Source organism: Natrix helvetica (genome assembly GCF_964273705.1).
Source record: "Natrix helvetica genome assembly, chromosome: 1".
NCBI lineage: Eukaryota > Metazoa > Chordata > Lepidosauria > Squamata > Natricidae > Natrix > Natrix helvetica.
In genome coordinates, this window is record NC_138548.1 from 127838457 (window position 1) to 127851074 (window position 12618).

At 41.6% G+C, this 12618-nt stretch overlaps 1 long non-coding RNA gene across 3 annotated transcripts in view; it reads right to left on the bottom strand.

Annotated features, from left to right (window-relative positions):
* The window catches only part of LOC309383444, a 49624-nt gene that overhangs the window by 21869 nt on the left and 15137 nt on the right, over positions 1 to 12618 (bottom strand). For 2 of the 3 annotated variants that reach the window (XR_014173841.1, XR_014173842.1), the window contains one exon: positions 4608 to 4622. The exons of the other annotated variant lie outside the window; for it this stretch is intronic. This is a non-coding gene — a long non-coding RNA (uncharacterized lncRNA). Of the gene's footprint in view, positions 1 to 4607; positions 4623 to 12618 lie in introns of those variants that run through there. 3 annotated transcript variants of the gene reach the window in all.

Here is a 12618-nt window from a genome sequence, read left to right on the forward strand (position 1 = left end):
GATCATGATGAATAACCTCTTGGATAACCGGCATCAATCTGTTGGCTAGTACCTTAGCAAATATTTTATAATCTGCATTCAGAAGAGATATCGGTCTGTAATCCTCTGGTTTCTTAGGGCCATCTTTGTCTTTGAGTATCAATGATATAAAAGCCACTTTCCATGAGGAGGGTATTTTACCTCCTTGCTGTATATTACAAAATAGTTGTGTAAGATATTCAATCATTTCCAGTTGTAAAGTTTTATAGTACATTGCAGTCAAGCCATCAGTCCCTGGAACCTTGGCTAGTTTAAGTTGATTTATAGCTAAAGTAATCTCATCAGCAGTTATCAGATGTTCCAAATTTGCCTTTTGAAGCACGGGTATTTTAGTAACCCTTTTCCTTCCAAAAAATCATCTACTGACTTGTTCTGTATATTATCCTGTACATATAACTTAGCACAGTGGTCGGCAAGCCGCGGCTCGCAAGCCACATGCGGCTCTTTACACCCTTTAATGCGGCTCTTCTGTGTGCCGGGCTCTCACTCCCCTCCCTCCTCTCGGGCTTCGGAGGGAAGCTTCTGCAAAAGCCCGGGCGAGTGACAACAAGTTCCCGCCGTTACGAAGTCTTCGAGGCTGTAATTTTCTGAGCTGTGCGCGCGCGCCTGTTTTCCACGGCGTGGAGCAGCGGCGAGCGATGATTCCGGAGGCCATCAGTGCGGGGGGGCAGGGTCCCCCCTCGCGTTCCTCATCTTCCCAGATGGCCCCCGGAATCATCTCTCACCGTGCAGAATCTTGCCGCTGCTCTACGCCGTGGAAAACAGGCGCGCGCACACAGCTCAGAAAATTACAGCCTCAGAGACTTCGTAACGGCGGGAACTTGTTGTCACTCGCCCGGGCTTTTGCAGAAGCTTCCCTCCGAAGCGTTCCGAGGGAGGAAGGGCCAGTTGGGAAAGGGGCTTTGCTCCTGCTCCGGGTTGTAAGCTTCCCTCCGAAGTCTTGGGATGTTCTGAGGAGCCCCCCAAGGCAAAACGCCGCTGCCAGGTAGTTAAAAGTACCTCTCTGATTCTGTCAGACTCTGTCAGTCTCTCTCTGATTCCCTCTCTCACTCCCTCTCTCTGTTCTTCTCTCTGTCTGTCTGTCTGTCTCACTCTCACACACACACACACTGTGGTCACCTTGTTGAGTGTTCCAATCACATTTGAAACACTCAACAACTGGCCTGCATTTATGGTATTTTGCAGCATTCTGCAGTCATAGGACCAATTTTGATTCGACAACCTCAGAAAAAGCCTGCCCACGACGTTCGAGAAATAAAACTATTAACCACTCTTAAAACCATGAGGTAGGCCTTAATAGCATCTCTATGTTGTGTCTGGTTGGAATTATCCTTCATTGATCCCTAGAAGGCCATAGTTCTGTTAGGGGAACATCTCATTCTCGGCACAGCCAGAGATTCAGGTTTGCTCCATTTCCCCACCAAAATGGTAGGTTTGAGACAATTTATTGTAGACCAACTTGGCATTTAAAGGCAGCATCTGAAGACCAGGGCCTCCCCCAAAATCTGCTAACCATCTATTGAAGTTGGTAAAGAATAAGGAAAATGATGGAGATATGAGCATGCATATTGCTGTGAAATAGTGTTAAGGCTCTTCTTTTCCTTTTCATCTTGAGTTTTGATAACTGGCGTAGTGCTGTGATGTTCAGGCATATTATGTACACTTGTGTTAGCTTTTGTGCAACATGATCAGTACCTGAGGAAACTCCAAAAACACTGATTTGGTGTAGACACAAGATAGATAAAAACAAATCTTTATTCACAGTTCACAATGAAAGATGACATTTTTTATTTATTTTCCCATTCATATAGGACGGATTGAGAATATTACTAGGCAGCACATTCCAAATCAGTCTTCAATTTCAGACAAATCGCATCCTGTGCAATCATTGAAGGCAATGATGTTATCGAGAAGGTCTCTAGTTGAAAGTAACACTAACGGTTGCATCTGTCAAAGCCACAACAAACAGCACTAATTCCTGATGGTAGCCATGAATACAGAAGTTGACAATCATTTCGAGAGGCGCACCTCTTGCCATCCATTGGTAGCAGGAATCCCACACGGGGGGAAAAAGACCTTGTGGTTGCTTACAGAAAAAATAAATGTAATTATTCACTTCACCAACATTGTCCTTCATTAACAAACGAAGCTCCTAGACAGATTACCCTTCCTTCATTTTGAAGGCTGGGCCAGCCATTCGGCACATCCACATTATTCACAATTCTTGTTTCTTTCATGTGAAAAATGTGTTTCACGTGAATAGCAAGACTGAGACGGAGGCAAGGTGGTGAGATATGAAAGTGACCTTGAAGGAACGAATAACATTGCATAAACTGTTGATAAAAAATTGTCCCTTGTTGTTCTTCTTGGGAGTAGCCTGGGAAAATGGAACTGAAGCAGCACAAAACAATGCCACCCAGCCACAGCCCTCATAGCCGGCCAAAAAGGATGCCATGGTCAATGGTACTGAACGCCACTGCCAAAGAGTGAAAGAGAGGAAGGATGATTGTATTACCCCAATCCCACTTTCATCAGAGATCATTAACAAGCATGACCAATGTCATTTTGGTCCAATAACCAAGCCTGAATCCTGATTGAAAGGAGTCCAGATAATCTGTTTTATTCAGGACCCTCTGAAGCTGCCAGGCAGCCACATTTTTCACCACCTTACCTAAAAAGGGAAGGTAGGAAACAGGATGAAAATTGTCCAAGCAGGTGGGTTCAAGTGATGGCTATTTAAGGAGGGGGGTGAGCCAGGGCCTCTCCAAAAGGCCCCAGAAATTTCCCCTCCTGTAGTGATGTGTTCATCACTGCTTGAATTAACCTGCCAATCACTGTCTTGGAAGCTTTCACCATCCAAGTTGGACAAGGATCTAACTGACAGGAGGTGGTGCTGACAGCATCAAGGACCTTGTCCACTTTCTCAGGTTCAACAGCGTCAAACCGTTCCCAGATAACTGGGCAAGACTACTCCTCAGGCATCTTGCATGAACTTGCTCGACACACGGGAATGACTCTGGTTGACTTTATCTGTCAGAGATTAAACAAATTGTTCTACACAGTCTGGCTGAAGTTGATCACCTGAGCCGCCCTGTCCCAGGTGGGGCCAGATGATCTGGAACAGGGCCACAGAGTGACAGTCTGAGGATACAATAAGCAAGGAGAAATAAAACTATTAACCACTCTTAAAACCATGAGGTAGGCCTTAATAGCATCTCTATGTTGTGTCTGGTTGGAATTATCCTTCATTGATCCCTAGAAGGCCATAGTTCTGTTAGGGAAACATCTCATTCTCGGCACAGCCAGAGATTCAGGTTTGCTCCATCTCCCCACCAAAATGGTAGGTTTGAGACAATTTATTGTAGACCAACTTGGCATTTAAAGGCAGCATCTGAAGACCAGGGCCTCCCCCAAAATCTGCTAACCATCTATTGAAGTTGGTAAAGAATAAGGAAAATGATGGAGATATGAGCATGCATATTGCTGTGAAATAGTGTTAAGGCTCTTCTTTTCCTTTTCATCTTGAGTTTTGATAACTGGCGTAGTGCTGTGATGTTCAGGCATATTATGTACACTTGTGTTAGCTTTTGTGCAACATGATCAGTACCTGAGGAAACTCCAAAAACACTGATTTGGTGCAGACACAAGATAGATAAAAACAAATCTTTATTCACAGTTCACAATGAAAGATGACATTTTTTATTTATTTTCCCATTCATATAGGACGGATTGAGAATATTACTAGGCAGCACATTCCAAATCAGTCTTCAATTTCAGACAAATCGCATCCTGTGCAATCATTGAAGGCAATGATGTTATCGAGAAGGTCTCTAGTTGAAAGTAACACTAACGGTTGCATCTGTCAAAGTCACAACAAACAGCACTAATTCCTGATGGTAGCCATGAATACAGAAGTTGACAATCATTTCGAGAGGCGCACCTCTTGCCATCCATTGGTAGCAGGAATCCCACACGGGGGGAAAAAGACCTTGTGGTTGCTTACAGAAAAAATAAATGTAATTATTCACTTCACCAACATTGTCCTTCATTAACAAACGAAGCTCCTAGACAGATTACCCTTCCTTCATTTTGAAGGCTGGGCCAGCCATTCGGCACATCCACATTATTCACAATTCTTGTTTCTTTCATGTGAAAAATGTGTTTCACGTGAATAGCAAGACTGAGACGGAGGCTAGGTGGTGAGATATGAAAGTGACCTTGAAGGAACGAATAACATTGCATAAACTGTTGATAAAAAATTGTCCCTTGTTGTTCTTCTTGGGAGTAGCCTGGGAAAATGGAACTGAAGCAGCACAAAACAATGCCACCCAGCCACAGCCCTCATAGCCGGCCAAAAAGGATGCCATGGTCAATGGTACTGAAGGCCACTGCCAAAGAGTGAAAGAGAGCAAGGATGGTTGCATTACCCCAATCCCACTTTCACCAGAGATCATTAACAAGCATGACCAATGTCATTTTGGTCCAATAACCAAGCCTGAATCCTGATTGAAAGGAGTCCAGATAATCTATTTTATTCGGGACCCTCTGAAGCTGCCAGGCAACCACATTTTTCACCACCTTACCTAAAAAGGGAAGATAGGAAACAGGATGGAAATTGTCCACGCAGGTGGGTTCAAGTGATGGCTATTTAAGGAGGGGGATGAGCCAGGGCCTCTCCAAAAGGCCCCAGAAATTTTCCCTCCTGTAGTGATGTGTTAATCACTGCTTGAATTAACCTGCCAGTCACTGTCTTGGAAGCTTTCACCATCCAAGTGGGACAAGGATCTAACTGACAGGTGAAAATATTTCCTGAAATATTCTAAATATTTGATATCCTGTTAATCCTACAGAAAAAAAAGCCCTTGTGGTTGCTTATGGAAAAAATAAATTTAATTTTTCACTTCACCAACATTGTCCTTGTTAACAATGGAAGCTCCTCGATACATTATCCTTTCTTCATTTTGGAAGCTGGGCCAGGCATGCAGCACATCCACATTATTCAAAATTCTTGTTTCTTTCATGTGAAAAACATGTTTCACATGAACAGCAAGACTGAGACTTGGGAAAGGTGGTGAGATTTGAAAGTAATCTTGAAGTACTGTATTTATTGGACTATAAGACGCACTTTGTTCCTTCAAAAAAGAGGCTTTTTTGCCTTCTGAAACCACACCCCCCTCACCAAAACACCCCGTTCTTTGCTCAATTTTACCCCCCCCCCCAGCCCTCAGGAACACTCTATAAGCTTCCAAAAGGCTATCCACTCCCCATTTTAAACGAAACACGGACCTGTTTGGCAAAAAATAGGCTGTTTTTTGCTCATTTTTGCCTCCCCCCTCAGGAGCACTCTGCAAGCACCCTAAAGGCTATTTGTACCTTTTGGGGCGGGGGAAACGGGCCATTTTTGGGAGGTTTGCAGAGTGCAATTTTTTTAAAAAATTACTAGGCAGCACATTCCAAATCAGTCTTCAATTTCAGACAAATCACATCCTGTGCAATCAGTTGAAGCCAATGATGTCCTCGAGGAAAAAAAAGCCCTTGTGGTTGCTTATGGAAAAAATAAATTTAATTTTTCATTTCCCCTGTGTAGTCATTGTATAAATAAGCACATAATGAATAAAATATATTATAAAACTTACTCAATTGGTAAATAACTTTGTAAGGATCATAAAGCAATGTTCTTCAAAGCACAGTGCATGCTGCTACCAAGTGATTTTTTTTTTTAATTTATGGAGTAAGCTGACAAGATGTCAAGATTACTCCTGATGCTTTGTCTGTTCCCAATCGCACAAAATGAAAAAAAATCCTCCACCTGCCCCTCTAATGTACTCTGAATATTTGTTCTCCTGTTAAACATATACTGTGGGAAGAATTTATAAATTTGTATAGGTTGTAGAAATATATAGGGAGTCATATGTTAACTAACCCAGGACTCCACAGAGTTACAACAGCCTCTGAAATCCTTTAAACCCAAACATAAGAATTAAACACTTATTTCAAGTTATATAAATACACAAGCAAACACCCAAAACTCAATTAACACAAGGTAAATGTAATTATAATGATCACAGTTCAAACAAATAGACTCAACCCAAATCACTTGATCTAATCAACCACTTCACCGGTGTCAGGGAAATAATTAATTCCCGTTGAAATTTACGAGGTGAGGACCATAGCTTCCCTTGCCAGTATACTTTTCTGAATAAGCAAAAATAAAATAAACCCGAGGTATGTTCTAATAAAAACATATTTATTGTAATCAAATGAATAAAAGAATAAAAACAAAACTTACTAAAGTTAGAGATTACATTTTGATAAAGTTGTGTGCCAAGCTAACTTGGCAGTCAGTCAAGGAGAAGAAGAGATAGAAGTGTGAAATTAAGGAGTGTCTGGAATGTGTGAAGAGCATGCGTAATAAATCATCAGCCAGATAAGAACTACACATGCGCAATAAATCTCAGCACAGCTAGCAAACCAAATAAACGCAGTGACAATCCTTCTTTTGCTACACGAGCTGACATCAGGTAAATCTTCAAATAAGGCACATCTTCTTACGCAGATACTCGTGTTGAGCTGCTGGAATCAGTTTGTTGAGCATGTCAGCATTTTGATCACGTGTGGAAACATATTGCAATTTAACAAAACCTTGTTTAACTAATTGTTTTGTGTTTTGATAACGAATGTCAATGTGTATGGACCTAGAACCTGTAAAATGTGACTTAGAAATATAAACAACCGATTCATTGTCTTCCATCATGGTGATTGGTCGAATCGGACGTGTCCAGATATCTGTGATCAAAGCATCAAACCATGTTAGAGAATCACATGCATCTGAAACACAAGCATATTCAGCTTCAGTAGATGAACAACATATACACACGCCCATGCCCTTCAAGTGTCATCCTAGAATCAGCACGTACACACTTCCACACACAGGAAAAGCTCCCCTATAAAACAACTTTTCTGTACCCCATTTTCTACCGGTATGTATCTACCTCCATAAGCTTTTGGGAATAAAAGAATTCTCCTTTCCTCACAACTATCTGGATTTCATTTTGTATTTATTCTTGCACAACTCTGGCTTAGATTGCAACCTCAAATTATTCTTCTGACAATAATATATGGCCATTTCCTCTTTGAATTGAATTGGCACAAACACACAAATATTGTGTTTCACTTAACTAGGGCTTACTTAATTAGCTATAGCTGGTGGGCCCATAGAAGACATTTTGCCATGGTTTAATAGTTTCCCATCTTGGTTAAACAAAGACTAGCAGTGAGGTGATACAAAAACCACAGTCTGAACCAGACACAGAGCTGGATTATGGGGCCATTGCTGTTGAAGGTTGGGGATAATATGAAACAGTGTGTAGTTCAGTTAACCTACCAAAGAGACCTGACGGACCTTTAAACACCACCCGCAGCTTAGCTTACTATGTGAACCTGGCTTCTGTCTAACCTGAGGCTACTCTCAAGCTTAAATTGGCTGTTCCACTGTGTGAATGGACTTAATAACCCTAATGTATCTATATCTTTACAAATTATCTATTATGTTGATGGGAAAAGAAAGGTGGATATAAACAAAGACTCTATAGTAGTGATGGCTAACCTTTTTATCATTGTGTGCCAAAAGTGTACGTGCATGCTCGTGACACCCCCCACATGCCCTGCCCTCCTGCACACGCGACCCCCTGTGCTCCCCCACCCCGATGTATGCGCACATGTCTCCTGCATAGGCCCCATCCCCTGCGCATGCACAGCAGAGATCCAAAAATCAGCTGGCTGGAGGGGGTACGTGTGCATGCATGTTGGAGCTGAGCTGGGGCAACAACTTACATGCCTACAGAAAGGGCTCTGTGTGCCACCTGTGGCATGCATACCATAGGTTCGCCATCGCGGCTCTATAGGACTGGAGAATTTTTTTGATCACTACTGGTAATTTTTATCTGAATTATAATTTTTGTGAAAATCTATGTTCTTGAATATAAAATTATTCAATGTTGTATCTGTGTCAATGCGTCAGTATATGTTCAAGTGTATCTCCATCACCACAAACGCATATAAGTATAAACAATTTATTTGTTGTTTCTTCTACTGTTTCCATATTGTACTAAGATTGGTTCCAATATTTTGACACACTGAGTGATCTTAAATAAATGTATGTTTGACATTCATAGTAAAAGAAAATTGGTGAACCAAAGCAATCAGATAAAGCGAATAAACTCTGCTTCTCAAGATTTCAGATATGATTGAGATTGCTCTTCTAGGATTTTTATTGTTAAACTAAATATATATGGTAAACTGAACCTTTGCTGGATTGTACATAATTGACTTGTGCTAATAAAGAGCTGTTTGTTACTCTGAAGCCTGAGTGTTCCTTCATCCACCCGATCTAACAGTTTCCTTCTTTTTTTAATTAAAAAAAATGCATTATGCTAAACTTTGGGAATTGCCTTCCATCCACCTATCCTTCATTGAACATGTGAATATTTTCTTAAATTCATTATTTTATTACTTTTTAAAATAATGTTAAAAAGAAAGTGTATTGTACTTGGCTGTACAATAAGTACAACTGTATTGTACTTTCAACAGTTTGGCAGCTGAATGTTTGTTTTGCAGAAAAAGTGGGTCTTGTTACAAAGCTAAAAGCTAATTTATTAGATAGGCTTTCACAGACAACAGCCCATAAAACGTATACAGAGTATATTTGCACCTGATAACAGTAAATGATTAGCCTTTTGCTATTTACAATACAATACTTTTTAAAGAAGTGTAGATACCATAACCTTTCTCACTTTTTTCTGTGACACTTGTACACATTAAAAATGAAATTCGGATGCCCTTTTTCAAAAGAACATACATACCATTCTTTTTGCACTATAAGACTCACTCCCCCCCCCAAAAAAAAGTGTGTGGAAATGTCTGTGCATCCCGTTTTGGGCCTCCCTGGCGGCTGGCCCCAAGAAGCACTCTGCCAGCAAAAAACAGGCACGGTTTTGGCCTGCAGAGTGATTCTGAGGGCTGAGGACGCAGAAAACAGGATGTGCGGAGGGGTTGGGAGGCCAAAAACGGGCCCATTTATGGCTGACAGTGCTTCTGGGGGCCGAAAACGGGACACATGGAGCATAAAAACTATTTTTTCCTCCTCTAAACCTAGGTGCATCTTATGGTCTGGTGGGTCTAGTGTGAAAAATATGGTATATACCCATACCCATACTTGCACACACATATACATATGATATATACGACACACAGGCACAGACACCGACACACACACACAGAGGGTACCTCATCTACAACAAGATGTTCCAAAGGGCAGGCTCAGTGGCAGAGAAGGCCCGTCTCCTGAACCCCGCCAGCCAGAATACTTAATCTAGCCAATTCTACTGTTTGGATACCTGAGACACTAATGCAAATTTTGGTGTGTTGTGGAAGTAAAGTAGAATAAAATATGGATTAAAATATAAGAATGAAGATGTGGCATAAAAGGGACAGTTAGAAGCTTGCTTAAAGGGATGGGGAAATGTCATCAGCCTTCAACCACAACATGTTCCAGCAAATGTCCCTATGTCAAAAGTCCAAAACCACAAGGTTCAATTAAAGTTCGTTAATGGCACGTAGTTCATGCCTGTAACAAAAGGAGAAGTAAGACCCCCATCTCCTTATAAGGCTTTTTCCTCAAGGTAACCAATAAGAAATGAGTTAAGTGTTTCCGTGTTACGCTGCCTTTGAGAATGTATAAGAATGCGTGCTTCGATAATGAACGTTGTTCAGAATTTGCAATGTTAGCCATGGGCTAACGTTTCTGAACCTGGCTGCCAAATAAACTTTTCCTGTATCCTGAGAAGTCTAACGCCTGTCATTTTCTGCAACAGAAGCTACTTATTCCAGGATTCTTTCAATCCTGAAAAGTGCATCCTGGGCCAAACAGCCACCTGGACATGTTATTGCCACAATGACTCACTGACCCCATAATGATTTGAGTACAGTATTGCCTAAGTCCAGAGAGAAGCAGAAATAAAATCTACCTTAGGATTCCTGGGTCTCTTGAAGTGAAGGTTATGGCCTTAACAGAGCTAGTAAAGATCAGGACTCAGAAGGCAATGTACCCTGCAATCACTTCCAGGAGAAAATTGAATCATCATATTGGTGGAAAAAAATTATCTTTAGTTTTGAAAGTCAGTTAACAGAGAGAGTTCCTTTCATGTTCAAGCCAAGTCCTTATGTTGTGAAGGTCATTTATCTGAGTCATGCATGTGTGGGACTTTCCAGAAAGTAATTAGGTATATTTTTCCCATATATTGTTGAATAAGGCCTTATAGAGCCTTTGAAAGAGGCGCTTTGCAACTCAAATGGAAAATAGCATCCTTTGTAGAATTGCATCTTTTGTAAGGTATGTGCAACTTGGAAATTTGGAATTTTCTCCCAACTGGTTTCATCCATTAATGAGTCCTCCTTTGAAAGCTCATTGAATTTGTATTTAAAAAACTAAATATAATTATTTTTTCACACTATTATACTTACCAGGTCTTGCAAAGAACATGGTCATACAGTGGTCTTGATTACCAAAGCAGGTAGTTGTGCTATAACATCTGAATTCTTTGCAGCAAATATAACATACCAGAGCATCCACAGCTGAAAGATAGGAGGCAAAACAGTAACTCAATCTCTAATTCCCATCAGTTATCTTTTTGCTAACATATTGCATCAATGGGATTTGGGAATAAAAATGCCAAAATTATTTGCATCAAACATTTTGCAAATTTCAAAATCTCAATTTCAAATTCAGTAAGATTTGAGAATTCAGACCTCTACGGGTGGCAAACTGAAGACAGCTCTGTTAAAAATGGAACTTCTGACCAGGATGGAATGAGAAGCCAAACAGTAGATGGTTCTTTTTATTCCACTCCAGAAAAGGATAGGACTTGAGATCGCCCACACAGTTCCTGCTTACAAAAGAACCATGAGATAGTGTTCTCTCTGGCATGTTTATGGTTCCAGGGGAAGAGTAAATAGCCATCTTGCTCAAGCTACGTTTGCATCATTGGCATTCTTCAGTCTCAAAGGACTGTAGTATTGTGCTCTGGAAAGAGGTCCTAAAGCATCATCTGGTTTGGGTAAAAAGACCAATTCAAGAGTGGCAATCCTTTCCACACTCAGAGCAGATATATTGTGTCCCCTATCCAGCCCCCATATTTCGCTGGTTTTGGGACTGCCTCTTTGCCTCAGCCTACCAAATAAATGTCTCTTGGAATTGGAGAAGGCCATTCTGCGTCTTTAGCCTCCAAGCTGAACGTTCAGAGGTCAGGGTTTCCCAGCTGTTAATGTCCATTCCCAAGGCCTTTAGATCCCTCTTGCAGATACCCTTATATTGCAGCTGTGATCACTTTCCCTGCACTAATTCTCCATACAGGAGATCTTTCGGAATCTGACCATCAGGCATTCTCATGACATGCCCAAACCAGTGTAGACGTCGCTGTTTAAATAGTGTATACATGCTAGAAATTCCAGCACATTCCAAGACTGAGGTGTTTGAAACTTTGTCATGCCAGGTGATGCCGAGAATACATTGGAGACAGCACATATGAAAGTTGTTCAACTTTCTCTCCTGCTGTGCATAAAGGGTCCAAGACTCACTGCAGTACAAGAGTATGCTCAGGACGCATGGTTATAGGCCTGGATCTTTGTATATTCTGTCAGCTTCTTATTAAGCCATACTGTCTTTGGAAGTCTCAAAAATGTGGTGGCCACTTTACCAATACATTTATTCAGCTCATTATCTGAAGAGAGACTGTCGGAGATAGTTGAGCTGAGGTACACAAAGTAATGGACAACCTCCAGTTCTTGTGCAGAGATTGTAATACAGGGAAGTGAATCCACGTCCTGACCCATGACTTGTGTTTTTTTAGACTCGACTTTTTTCCAGGCTGATTGTTAGTCCAAAATCTTGGCAGGCCTTGCTAAAACAGTCCATAAGTTGTTGAAGGTCTTCAGCAGAGTGAGCAGTAACGGCAGCATCGTCAGCGAAGGGGAAATCCCGTAAGCATTTCAGCTGGACTTTAGACTTTGCTCTCAATCTAGAGCAGCGATGGTGAACCTTTTTTGGCTCGCGTGCCACAAGTGGAGGGAGCGCAGGGGGCGTCGTGTGCGGGCGTGCCACACCCATAATGCAATGCGTGAACCCCCCAGTGGGGAGGGTGAAAAATGGCTTTAAAAAAGGGTGAACTCAGCTGGCCAGCACGCCCATGCGCGCTGGCCAGCTGACAGGCAGCACCTCATGTGCCCTGACAAATGGCTCCGCGTGCCACCTGTGGCACGCGTGCCATAAGTTCACCATCACTGATCTAGAGAGATTAAAGAGTTTTCCGTCTGATCTGGTCCAGAGATAAATACCCTCTATTGCAGTTCCAAAAGCATGTTTCATCATGACAGCAAAAAAGATCCCGAATAGAGTTGGCGAGAGGACGCAGCTCTGCTTCTCTCCACTTCGAATGTCAAAGGAATCTGATCTTAAGCCATCAAATGCGTTTGCATACTTCCTTTTAAAAAATATTTTAAAATGGTTTCTAAACTACTTTGGGA